We start from the raw sequence: 13,694 nt of genomic DNA on the forward strand, positions 1-13,694 counted from the left end.
ATTTAATAGATAGTGATGTATGTGACTTAACTCCTTATTAACTCCCATATTTTGCTTCCATCAGATATGTACAGACATTTATATATTTTTAAAATCCTTTTTAAGAACATTATTTTCTTGGTTGTGAACACTATATTTATTTGACTCGTTGGAGCCAATCCTTTTAAGTTGTCAGATTTCTAATTATTTTTTAAGTGGATGGATGCCCAAAGAGAATTATTTTTTTCTTAAGATTTTATTTTTAAGTGATCTATAAATACCCAACATGGGGCTCAAACTTAGAACCCCAGGATCAAGAATCTCATGCTCTCCTGACTGAGCCAGCCAGGCACCCCTAAGTATTTTTTTAATAAGGAAGCAGAAATACCCACTACAGAAGGTAAATAGACAAAACATGCTTTCCAAAGAAAAATGTCTTACAGGGCAGTGTTTAGTCTACACAATACACATAACGATCAACAGTCAGTAAATAATCCAAGGCTGTCTATTGCTAACAGTTTGTGCCAGGAACATTTTGAATACTCTTAAATTGTGTACAGGTATTTGCATTAGTCAAACTTTTTTTTTTTTTTTTTTTTTTTTGCATTAGTCAAACTTTTGTAGGTTTTTGGTATTCTTTCATATTAATTCTTTTTTAAATCGCTGTACATCAGCCACTGTGGCCCACTTTACTTACATACTTGCATACTAACTCAAGAGTGAGAGGGGAAACTTGGAAAAAGTATAATGAGATTTTGATCATCACAGTGGATCTGTCGTATCTATTATTTTATAAAATAATACTCAGCTGCAGCCCCAGAGCATATATGTATGCTAAATATGTATGGACTTCCATTGCTAGGGTTTAAAATCAGTTGGCCTATTGCAAAATACATGTTTATAATTTATACTTTACAGAAATTTGGCAAGGTGATGAAGTGACATGATGCAGCTGAGAGAACATCGTGAGTTGTGTTTGAAAAATAAGATTCTTCTGAGTAAAAGTTGCATAGCACAGAACAATAAATCCATAGCCCAAATGCACCCACTCATTTCTCTTCAATTAAAAGGAGGAAGGACAGACCCAGGGTGAGGTTAGCTCCATTACCTGCTGCTTTGAGAAAATGACTTAACATCTGTGAGCTGCACTGCTTCTTCTCACACAGTGATAATGACTCTTCCCTGAAAAAGCAGTTCTGCAAACAGGGGGGCAAGGCATGTGAGCGTCCCAGGTAAAGTCACTAATTCTGTGCAGCGCAGGTGGCTTCATATGTGTGATTAGAAGCTGGGGAAACTGAGGCACTAAGTCTTGAGATATACCAGCTCAGGCCTGTTAATCACCCTGACCCTGTGTTTCTGCCCTATAGCTGGGTCTTCTAAGTCATGCTATGGAGTGCTCTAAGCAGTGCTTTCCTTCTCAGCTTGTTCAAAGCCAGGAAACTCTGTGCCCAGAAGGGACCCTACACTGTCTTGCTGGCCAATTTTTAAAAAAATGATTTGCACCCCTCTGCTGTTATTTTGCCATGGGAAATGACATTCTGGCTTCTTGAAAATGGCTAATAACCACTGTGGGTAAATGCCAATCAAGCCAGCCAGTTGGCTCCGAGAACATCTTCCTTGAAAGCCATGGCCCAGGTTTTGCAGAGGCTAGGAGGTGAGTGTGAGTGCCAGAGACCTCCTTTACAGAAAAGCCTGTTGCATGTGCCTCCTGGAAGTGCAGACAGACAAGGACACTGATGTAAAGGCTGCTAGGGCAGAGAGGCAAATCTCTTAGGTAAGCCAGACGGCTTGTCAATTTTCGTTTTCTTGTTTGTAAAATCCAGCTGTAATAATGACCAAGAATTCTCATACAAAGAAATCTGTGGCAAACATTTTTAACCACCAAAGTAGGGTCTTTTTCTTTTTTAAGATGAAGAAAGATAAGCGGCATCATTTAAGATAATGGGTATATCGTCTCCTCCTCCACACCTGTTAGTCCTCAGACAAGCTATCTCTTGTCACTTAATTTGGAGCCTCCAAAATGGCTTTTACAGTATTGCCATCTTCATCCACAGACTGCTGAACTTAGGGAGTGGAGGCTTCCTTTCTTTCTTTTTCTTCTTTCTATGTATTTCTATGTATTTATTCATGAGAGACACAGAGAGAGAGAGGCAGAAACTTAGAGGGAGAAGCACGCTCCTTGTGGGGAGCCTGATGTGGGACTCGATCCCAGGATTCCAGGATCATATCCTGAGCCAAAAAGGAAGATGCTCAACCCACTGACCAACACAAACCAGGTGCCCCAGAAGTGGAGACTTTTGAAAATGAACTTTCAGTATTCTTCTAAAATCAGTTGTATCTCTTGTGGTATGATTTATACCTGCTAGGGAGCATATTTTTCTCTTCCTAGGAGGTTGTGATTTTAATTTTTTAAAAATATTTTATTTATTTATTCATGAGATACAAAGACAGAAAGAGGCAGAGACATAGGCAGAGGGAGAAGCAGGCTGTCTGCAGGAGCCCAATGTGGGACTCGATCTGGAACCTCGGGATCAGGCCCTGAGTCAAAGGCAGACGCTCAACCACTGAACTACCCAGGCGTCCCCTAATTTTTTTTTTACCTCAGTAGTTGTAAGGTAGAAACACCTCTCTATGAAACACAGAAGGTGTAGGAGAATAGCTAAATGATGAAAAGTACAGCTGAAAGTGTGATATGATACTTAGACCTTGTAGCTATTAGGAAACCTGCCTGTAGGAATGTCGTATGTATTATCCAAACTGTATACTTTGGGATCCATGCAGGTTAATTTAAGCATATTTCCTTTGGTTTTTCTTAAGAGTTTCTTTTTTCTTCAGAGGTTTTCCGTCTAGGCTCTTGGAGTTATAATGAGTAACAGAAATGAAGACAGGGATACCAAAATGTATTTTAATTAATTAATTAATTAATTAATTAATTAATTTTTTCCAAAACGTATTTTAAAACAGAATTGCATCCTCAAAAACATGGTAATTATTGACAGGGCTGTTTAGATGAGAGAGAAGTGAGAGAAGTTTTGAGCTACATGCCTTCCTTTCTGCTTCCCTCCCACCATGTACTTTGTGTGTGTGTGTGGGGGGGGGGGGGGGATGGCAGTGCTTTGAGAAAAAACATTAAGTCTGTGAAAAGAGATGAAGAGTTGACAGACAAGTCCAGGGAAGCAAGGGACTGTGAGAAGGTAAAGGTGGCAGCCGATGCAGAGCTGGACCCTAAAAGGATGCTGAGAGCCCTCAGGAAGATTTCAGCAATAAGCCCTCATTACACTGAGCGTGCCCGATGATTGGGACTATATCTCTGCCCCCCACCCCACCCCCACCCTGCTGCTGCACTTGGACTGCCCTTGCCATTCACCTGCACAATCTACAGCTCCACGGTGTGCTCCTCAGTGAGTGGGTAGGCAAAGGGCAAGTGAGACGCAGTTCATCTGGACACAGGATGAAAGCACTCACTTCAGCAAGCCTCTGGGGTCTTGCATTGCCAAGGTTCTCAATCATCTTTTTGCATGTGCTTTGCTTCTTGGCTTGTCAGGAGGCTAATAGCATGCTACTGACAGGTGAGTGTGAGCTAAGGGCTGAAGCAGAAGGAAATAGAAAATAAGAGAATTTCGACAGTTTTACTAAAAGTTGAGGTCATGTGTGTATGTGTTGTTTTGTTTTGTTTGCCCTCTTTAAAAAAAAAAAAAAATCCCAGTTAGTGAAAAAGAATTCAGGGAACAAATATTAGTCAGCCGATTAGGTTCTAAACTTGCTCAGACTTTGTACCTTGGCATAAGAGAGGCTATCCTAGAACCTTTTGAACTTTTGCCACTGAGTAATTCTGAAAAGGCTGAAAGAGCCAGTAGTAGATAGTAGGAAAGAGCATGGTGTCCTCTGCTCGGGTAATCAAGGTACATACTACTGAGGTGGGTAAGGACCCTGGCTAGTTCAACCCGGTTACAGCATGGAAATTGCAGGATCATTTAGAGATGAAGAAATGGATCACAGATGGTCGCTGGGCTTGATTTTTCTCCCAGGATTCACTATTGTTTTGAGAATTAGCAGAGTGTAGAGGAAATGGCCCAGATTTTATACTTAGGAAAGACCTGTTATTCAACTCTCCATTTGACCACTTTCTAGCTGAGACATCAGGACAGTTACTTAACTTCTCTGACCTTGTTTCCTCAGTGGGGAATATGAGAATAGGACATTTGTAGATCTGTTGGGAAATGTTAAAACTAAGAGCAGATTAGAATGAGATGCCGTCTAGCGCAGAGTAGGAGCTTAACGTCCGTTGATTAATTTCTACTTTCGTCCAAATTCGGTTTTTCATGGAGCATAATTATCTTACTCTGCATGCTGAGTTTTGACACACGAATAACTGTTATTTAAGCCATCAGCTTGATGACAAAAAGAGCTGTTTATCTCAGACCGTCCTGTAGGTGCCCTGTAGGTGATCCGAGAGAGAGATTCGTGTGCAAGGGCAGGCAGGGTACAGGTGAAGCCGTCCACACCTGGAAGCCCAGAAACCCGGCACTGCACACACATAGGAACTCCTGGAGCTGGCGCGCTCTGCATATGGCAGATTCCTAAGCCATCTGTCTACTGTCTCTTAAACGCTACCCTACCCTGAAGTTCACCTTAAGTGGGAGGCTAATGAGGGAACCCAAACTCCGGATTCCCGAACCGCTCTGTGATTTCATAAGCACAAAGAAAGAACTTGTTTTCTGAGACAATACACTATGCCGTTATCATCTGCGTGGAGCTGGGATATGCAGTGTTGGGGACTGCGGATGGGGTTGCTCCATGGGGTTGCTCGTAGTAGAGACCCCCCCCCCCCAGCACCCAGGGCAGGCGGCTGCGTGCGCGCTTCCTTCCTCGGAGGCAGCCGGCACCACACGAGTGATCTCCCATCCCGGGCGCCTCCAGTTGCCGAGCGGAGTGGATGTGCTGGGATGTGGCTGTTCACTCTACAATTTTGCATAAATCCAGCCTCCACTCCCCTGGAAAGGCTCGGTCCCCGTCTTCACACCTTCCCCGCGGCGATTCTGTTCCCGGGCGGGGGCGGGGAGGAGAGGAAAGGACGACACGAGGCCGAGTCGGGGAGGAAGCGCGCGGTCCCTCGACTCGGTACAGTCGGGAGGGGAGGGCGCGGCGGGGCTGGAAACGGAAGGGCTGCGAGGCCTCCGCGGGGGGGGGGGGGGGGGGCGGCTGGGGCGGCGGGCGGGGGCGGGGGCGGCCGGAGTTATGCAACCCGGAGCCCCCCGTGCTCGCTGCCGGGGCTGCGCCCTGCACTCCGCCGACCTCGGGTCTCTCGCTTTCTCTCCCCTGTGCCTTCAAACAGGAAGTGCACGGCCGCCTGTAACGTGCCGCCGGTCCCGGGATGGAGGAGTGAGGTCCCCGCCGCCGCCGCCGCCGGGTCCTGCCTGCGGAGCGCCCCTCCCCGCTGAAGCCGAGTCCCCGGAGAGCGCCCTGAGGGAGCAGGGTGGCCGCCGGGTCCAGGTGCGTGGGGTCCGCCCGCGAGCATGCGGGCCGGGGGTGCCCGGGGGGCCGGGGGGGCCGGGGGGGCCGCGCAGCCAGCCGTCCAGCCCCGCGCAGGGGTCTCCGCAGGGGTGGGGAGGGGAGGGGAGCAGAGGAGGGGAGGGGAGGGGGCGGCCGCCGGGACCTGCCCCCCTCGCTCGTGCAGCCCGGGAGCCCTCCCCGAGCTCCCGGCTGCCCTCGCCGCCCTCCCCGCCGCTGCCGCCGCCGCCTCCTCCCCCCCTCCCCCTCCTCCTCCTCCTCCGCGGAAGGAAAAGTGGTGCCTGCAAGTGGGGACCCAGGGGGAGACAGAGGGGAAGGGGAGCGACAGTCTCGGTGCCCGGGCTCGGAAATTGCACCCCTGCAGCACAGCCCCACTCTGTTGGCTGCTTCTTCTAATTCTTTTTTTTTTTTTTTTTTGAAGGGAGGGGGCGATGAGGGGGAACCAGACTTCCAGGAACGGAGGGAATTAAGGGAATTAGTGATGCCGCGGCGCGCTGGAAAGGGCAGCCGGTGCCGAGGTGTTTAGTCTGGTGTCTGGCTTGTTGGAGCTCCGGTTGCGGCTTCTCAGCCGGGCCGTGCTCAGACAGGAGGTGTATTAAAGGTAGGAGCCAGACATCTTTATTCATCATATTCCGTTTCCCATCAGAGCAAAGCGGAGAGTGACTTTTCCCGGAGTCCCCGGGTAGACCGTTCGCGTTCGCGTTCGCGTGCGCGGGCATCTGGGCCGCTCCGGCTCCCAGGTGGGGAGGACACTGCTGGGGACCCGACGGGTGTGAGGCGCGGCCCGTGCGGCTTGGTTTCCCCGGCAGCTCCGGTCTCCGCAGCCCAAGTCAGATGGACTTCTCCCCTAATGAAAGCCTGGCCTTGTTTCTCTGCCTATATTTATCCACCTGGTGAAACTCCCGTCTGGTGGAGGGTCACCAAGGGAGGTTGGACGGTTGAGAAGAATCAGCTCCAGGGGAAGACTGGCCTCAAATGCAGTGTTTGAACAGTGTGAAAGCTCCTCTTGCTCTTTTATTTTGGAAGAAGGGATGCGAACAAATGGGGGGGGAAAGCGGGATGCTGCGAGGAAGGGTCCCTTTCCGCAGAGGGAATATGCGGAATGCCGCCACCCTGTGCGGTTAGCTCCCTCACCTTACTGGGTGGCCAGGCCTCATCCCGAAGCGGGATCCGTTGTAGATTTAAATTTATGATGTCAGATGCAGGCTACGTGATTCTAACGTGTGCTTTTTGTTTTTTTTTTTTTTTTTTGCTTTTTGTAATAAAATATATTTCCTACCTAATTTTGCTTTGAAAGGAAAATCTTTTGTAGTCAGATAGCCTAATGAATTTGTACTGCCCTCTCCCTCTCTTCCCCGCCCCCCTCCGTCAGTAGTGGTTTGAATTCCGTGATCCCATTATTCCAATAGTCCTTCAGAACTTAGTCTCTTTTAAAAGGCAGCTGCTTTAAGCATTGCGATAATATCGATAATTGCCATAATTGTGTTAGCAGTAAATAGCCAAGATACACTATAAGAACTGAGCAATTAATTTCCTCTTTTTCTAGATAGATGGACGTGGACTTCTTAAATTTGAATTTCATTGTGATATGTCTGTGTTTATGCCTCTTTTGCCAAACATATGACAAGATTAAAAGTGAACACAATTTGTCAGTGAGAGAGACTCTTGAAAGACCTGTATAACCATAGTACTTTGCCTCCCTTTTTATACCGGAGTATACCCTTGGCACCCTGGTTCATTAATTTACTTGAGGACTTACTTCAGCATCAGTCATTCTGCTTCAGCAGCCTTTGTGACTCTCCAAATGTGTACCCTGTATAGAAACAGGATTTATTCCCACCCTGGCCGAATTTCATAATTATTAAGTAATAACCCAGGAATAATGATAACTGATCTTAGGATCCGCATTTTCTGTTTACAGAGCACATTTGCTAGATCTCATTTATAATTTGTTATTCCCTTTAATAGTCTGGTGAAATAGAACTCATTTACTCCATTTTATGGAGAGAAGAAACTGAGGCTTATGAAATGTGACTTGTCAGTGGTCATGTTGGTAAATGAAGATGCTCGGACTTCAACACTCTTTTGATTTACAGCCCTTGGCTCTTCTGTAATCTGGAAAGTTGCAACCTGAGGAAGAGATGGCAGTGCTGATTCAGGGGTCTTTTGCCATTCCAAGAGAGCTAACACTGACTTGAGGCTACTACATCTTCCCATCTTTTCCCACTCTCTCCACCTAGAGGTCAGAGGTTTCTTTGTGGTGATTTCCACCCCCTCCTCCACATTTGTAATTTACACTTCCTCTGTATTAGTGACTAGATTTAGCTGTGTTTGCATCAATGTGATTTATTTTCCGCTGCCAAAATTCCAATGACATATTTTAATTTATAGATACCTTGTATCAGGTGTTAGTGAACAGTATCTTTTTGAAGGGTCAGATTGGCATATTGTATCATTTTAGAATAAAAAAGGTAGTACTTCTGGTTTACCCCTAGAACACTTTATGTCCCAGGAAAGAAATAATATATTAAAAAATGATGTGTGTGACTCTGTAGAGCCCACTACCATACATACCATACCACCACCATAAAAGCCCTCCAGCTTCCCTATTCCAGTTCGGGATACCCACTAACAAGGTCATATTACAGAGGCACCAGGCTGGCTCATTGGGTAGGGCATGATCTCAGGGTTGTGAATTCGAGTTCCATGTTGGGCATAGAGATTACTTTAAAAAAAGAAAGAAAGAAAAGGTCATGTTATAGAAAGAAATCGGAAAACCCATATACACCTTATAGATTAAGTATTTTTGTAATATTCCCTTGATGGAAGTAAGTTTATTTTTCTTATCTTTGCAATGCTTAAAGTTAAGCCTCTCTTTAGCTAATATCTTATGTTGCATTGAGAATATAAATTAAAATGGGGAATATATTTTCACTGGGAAATGCTGGATAAAGGATTTATTTTCTCTGCAACAGTTGGAATATCTGTCATGATCTATAACTTCTCCTCCTTAGAATTGTGTCAGAGTATCAGGAGAAGGGGAGAAGATGGGGGAGGAAAGAGATAAAGTGAGTGATTTTTGTTTTATAAGTGAGGAATGAAGTATGTATGTTTTCTTAATACACCATGCACAGCCATTTCTGTTTGGGACAGTTACAGTGGCTTGTGAATAGGAATTAAAGCATAACATGCTTTGATGTTAAATGCCAAGGAAAAGTTTATGACCAAGAGAGGACTAGGGGTGGAGATAAATGTGTTAGGATTTTCATTCATTTTTTTTTCATGTCTAGTATAAAATAAAAATTGTCTTTTATTGAAAATTGTAACCTTTAGAGCAGCATTTCTCAACCCTTACAAAAATTGGGAAGCTTTTATTAATACTTAAAGATTTCAAAGACTTTGACATGCTTAGAGTTTTACTTCTTGTTTCTGATGATTGCTAATATTTTGTGACACAGGTACTATTTAATATCATTCAACTGAGTACATATTGTAAATAATGACCACATTATTATAACAGCATCTTCCTGTTTCTATAAAGTAGTAGTATATATGCTCACTTCCGCCAGGACCCTGAAGTCCGTAGGTTTGGAAATCAGGGCTGAAGTAAACAACTGTTCCAGGCTGGAAATGCTGAGGTGGTAATTTAAATGTATAGTACGCTCACCATCAGATTATCAAGATTCACAGGTAGAGATTTTTCCCCTTTGGTGTCCATTAAATAGATGATGTGTAACGTCCTGACTTTGGATCTGATTTTGTTTCAAGGTTAATTGTTTTCCATTGTCTGCTTTGAGGTCTTAGAATTACTCCATTGCAGATAACTGCAAGTCTTCTAAGAACATTTTGCCTACATTACTTCTATGAATGCCCCTTCCTTAATGTTTGTTGAGTCAGGACTCTTGACACCAGTTGCATAATCACCACTGTCTTAAGTACACCCAGCAGCAGCCTTATATTCATTTCACAGAAGCTAAAAGAAGCTTCCTCCCAACCGTAACCTTTACCATTTTTGATAAGTATGTAGAAAGATATATTATTTATCTCTATTCTGTAGTGGGAAAAAAAGTCCTATAAATTCTTATTGAATCAGCCTCTTTGGTTTCCATGCCTGTTGCTATAGTTTTGGTAGTTTTGGTATTCTGTTTAAGACAGGGGAGGCTGAGCACCAAAATCTCTTAGGGTTAGTGCATGGTTTTTTTTTTTTTTTTTTTTTTAAGATTTTATTTATTTATTCATGAGAGACACACAGAGAGAGGGGCAGAGACTTAAGCAGAGGTAGAAGCAGGCTCCCTGTAGGGAGCCTGATGAGGAACTCGATCCCAGGACCCTGGGATCACGGCCCAAGCCAAAGGCAGACACTCAACCCCTGAGCCACCCAAGGGTTCCAGGGTTACTCTTAAAAAAAAAAAAAAAAAAAAAAGAAAGAAAGAAAAAGTCACTTCCTATTTATTGAACACCTCATGTGAGTCAGACACTTTACTTGGATTATCTCTAATCCTCCCAGTGTTGTGCAGGGTGAGTAACATCCCTGTTTTATAAGTGAAGAAACTGAGGTGGGCAGAGATTGTAACTTATCCAGTGTACAGAAACTAGCTAAGGCCTGGACTGTTTTTGATTCCCCATGCTCAAACACTCCCTCCTGTATATCTGCTTTTTTGTCTGTCCTTAACCTCACTGGGGAAAAGAAATGATAGAACTCTGCTTAGTCTTACCTTTCACTTTATCTTTTCAGTAAGGGTTAAGTTATACCCATAGAGAATATGTGTTAGGAAAGAGGGACATAGGGGATCCCGGGGTGGCCCAGCGGTTTAGTGCCTGCCTTCAGCCCAGGGCGTGATCTTGGAGTCTCGGGATCGAATTCCACGTCAGGCCCCTGTATGGAGTCTGCTTCTCCCTCTGCCTGTGTCTCTGCCTCTCTCTGTGTCTCTCATGAATAAATAAATAAAATCTTAAAAAGGAGGGGGGGAGAGGGACATCATGGTATGAGTCAACATTTTTAGAAATTTTATAAAAAACATTTTATAAATATTTTTGGCTTTCATGTAATATGTATGCTTTTTTTCCCCCTAAGGAGCCTAGATATATTGAATCTGTTGGTGATAGTTTCTTGAGGCAATATTGCCCATAAGCAGCATTGCTGGATCTTAGGTTCTAAGTGTACTGATTTTCCTAGGAGCTCTACAGGTTGTTGTCTTAGTGAACAGTATCTCCACTAGTACTGCATGATGATTTCTTTTTTTCTTAACAAATTTCCTGATTTTTGCCAATCTGATGGATGTTACTTGTACTTCATAGTTTAATTTTGCCTTTTTATGATGACAAGTGAGGTTGAGCATCTCTTCAATTTACTTAATTCAGTTTCCCTTTTCTGTGAATCGGGTCTCTTCCCTCTTTCTGGCCAGAAGTTCCTTGAAAGCGTTCTTCTGGCATTTCTGTATATTCTAGAAACTAAACCCTTCTTAGCTTTAGGTATTGTGAACACTTTCTCCCAATATGTCACTTGCCTACTAACTGTCTGTGGTGACTTTCATCAACAATATAATTTTTAATTTTAATGTAGGTGAATCCCATTGGTTTTTGATATTATTGTGGTCTGTGCATTGAGTTACTTCAGGAATCCTTCCCTATTCTAGGCTTAGAGTTTAGTCTTTCCTCACTTTATTAATTTTATAGCTTTACTCTTGAGTTTTATTTGGAATTGAAGCTATGAGGTAGAAACCCATTTTTACTTTTAAAAAACTGTTCATGGGCAGCCCTGGTGGTGCAGCAGTTTAGCGCCGCCTGCAGCCCAGGGCATGATCCTGGAGACCCTGGATCGAGTCCCACATCGGGCTCTCTGCATGGAGCCTGCTTCTCCCTCTGCCTGTGTCTCTGCCTCTCTCTCTCTGTGTCTCTATGAATAAATAAATAAAATCTTTAAAAAAATTTTTAAAAAACTGGTCATATTGTTGGCCAGTTTCACCAATACTATTTATGAAATAATCCTCTTTCTCTACTTCTAGTATGTAAGTATACATTTATATAGATCTCTTTCTGAGAACTCTTGTTTGTTTAGGTGGCTTATTTGTGTGCTCCTGGGTCATTAATACACTTTTTAAATTACTGTGGCTTTAGGGGTGCCTGGATGGCTCAGTCAATTAAGCATCTGCCTTTGGCTCAGGTTGTGATCTCGAGGTCCTGAGATGGAGCCCCCATGTCAGGCTCCTTGCTCAGCTGGGAGTGGGCTTCTCCCTTTCCTTCTATCCTGCCCTTGCTCACACGCTCTCTTTCTCTCTCTCAAATAAATAATATCTTTAAGAAAAATAAAGTATTATGGCTTTGAAATATGTCTTGATACATATGCATTTATATAACTTGATCTTATTGCCAAGATTAATATAAATTTGAAAGTTTAAAAATAGATTGTGTTAGGTAGATTTCTTGCTGTTACTTGCATGTTCGTTAACTCTTTACACCTGCAAACATTTTCTAGAAATGTGTTTACTTCACTAGGAACATTCTGTATTTATGTAATAACATATTTTAATTTTAACATCTCTAGTATTACATTTCCTTCTCAGTTTTCTTTATTTCTTCATTTTTAGCAATATGGCTCCCTCCACACTTGGTCATCTCTGTAGGGCAGGGGGGTATCTCACTTCAAAGGCTTCTCTCTATTCAGTGCTCTGCATGTGCTTATAGAGCTAGGATGTGCGTTCCTGGTATGGCTTTTGAATGAATGTTTTATGAGTTGTGATGCTGTAACACATGGCTGAACAGCCTTGAAAGCCTGTTAATTATAGATGTCTCTTTATTATTGGGAAAACATGGCCAATTTTGGCTTGATTTTCTCCAATTCTCCAAGTTCGCTTCTCTCCACTCTCTTCTCAGTTCACTTGGTCTCATTCCACCCTGAATGCTGGATCACTTGGTTCGATAAACAGGCATTTGTATGCCTACGCAAAATAATAGTGTCTTTTTTCCATAGTTGATAAAATGGCAGGAAACCATGTTGTATATAACATGGCTTATTATTATAAATAAATTTGAAATTACTGTGGGGGACAAACTGTGGTCTCAAAATAGATATTGCATGACATGGTTGTCTGGACCAAAGATGCTCCCCATGGCCATTAGTTGTAGCATTGTATGGATGATAGGCTATATTTTAATTTTCTTTCATCCGGAGATCTTAAGGTGTTTTATGTATGTAGGGGAGGGTTGCAGTCTAACTACTGAAATTTAGTAAGCTTCCACAAAGTCCAATAAAAGTATAATGTAGAATGTTTAAAGTCTAAAACCTGTTTAGACAGCTAAGACCATGTCCTTGGGCTGTTAGAGTTGTTCTCCCAGTATGCTTTAAACAGGATTTATTAGGTATTCACCTAAGTTTGATTATAACAACCCCAGCTACTGACCTGATTGAACTTATATACTCAGGAGAGGTCTTCATCAGTGCTGACATTTTCCATTTCTCATTCAGGTTCCTTTATGCTCACCTCACCAGCTGTCAGATCCACCTGTCTTACCAGCCTCCTCTCTTACTCAGTTATTCTAATATAATTGACAGCAAAGCTACTTCATCCATTCGACAGACATTTGCTGGGCTCCAAACTACTAACTCTTAGTTCCCTTATCTCTCTTCCTCCTACCTGTTGTGTACCAGTCATTGTGCTAAGTTCTGAAGATACACTGTGAATATGACACAGTGCCTGACCTCAGAAGATAGACACATAAATCATTAACTGAGACTTAGAATGTGAGGCACTCTACAGCAACATGTTGTGATAAATAATAACAGAGAGACATAAAGGAGGCAGTGATTTGTTCTTTCTTGTCCATGAGGAAAGAATTCATGAAGGAGGTGATTTTGGTGATTATTAGAGAGATGGGATTATTTACTAGGCTGAGCAGGAGAGAAAAAAACAGAAAAAAGAGCCCAGGTTCAGAGCCCAGAAGAGCTCAGTGCACGAGGAACAGGGTGTGAGTGACTGGTGCAGAGAGGTCGTGGTGCAGAGGGAAGAAGGGGCGCTGCATCTTAGTCTAGGTTCTTGATCCAGCCATGTCTAGGGCCACACCTGCTATTTCTGGAAGTGTGGGTTTTTTCCTGATAGCATTGTGAAATCACCAGAGGTGAAATAAATGTTTAAACCATGGTCTTAAGATATATGGAAAGGAAGCAGGGAGAAGTCTGGTGGCTATTAAAACGATCCAGATAGAAA

The 13,694-nt window shown here is 43.4% G+C and overlaps 1 protein-coding gene across 8 annotated transcripts in view; it reads left to right on the forward strand.

Moving 5' to 3' along the window:
- LRRC8D (leucine rich repeat containing 8 VRAC subunit D) overlaps positions 1–13,694 on the forward strand; it is a 113,960-nt gene that overhangs the window by 15,487 nt on the left and 84,779 nt on the right. For 4 of the 8 annotated variants that reach the window (XM_072834411.1, XM_072834406.1, XM_072834408.1 and 1 more), the window contains one exon: positions 5,315–5,472. The exons of 2 other annotated variants lie outside the window; for them this stretch is intronic. The gene's annotated coding sequence lies outside the window, so the exon portion shown is untranslated. Of the gene's footprint in view, positions 1–4,946; positions 5,101–5,213; positions 5,473–13,694 lie in introns of those variants that run through there. 2 more of the 8 variants (XM_072834410.1, XM_072834409.1) reach the window with 2 other exon arrangements.

This window comes from Canis lupus, chromosome 8 (assembly GCF_048164855.1).
Source record: "Canis lupus baileyi chromosome 8, mCanLup2.hap1, whole genome shotgun sequence".
NCBI classification, from domain to species: Eukaryota; Metazoa; Chordata; class Mammalia; order Carnivora; family Canidae; genus Canis; species Canis lupus.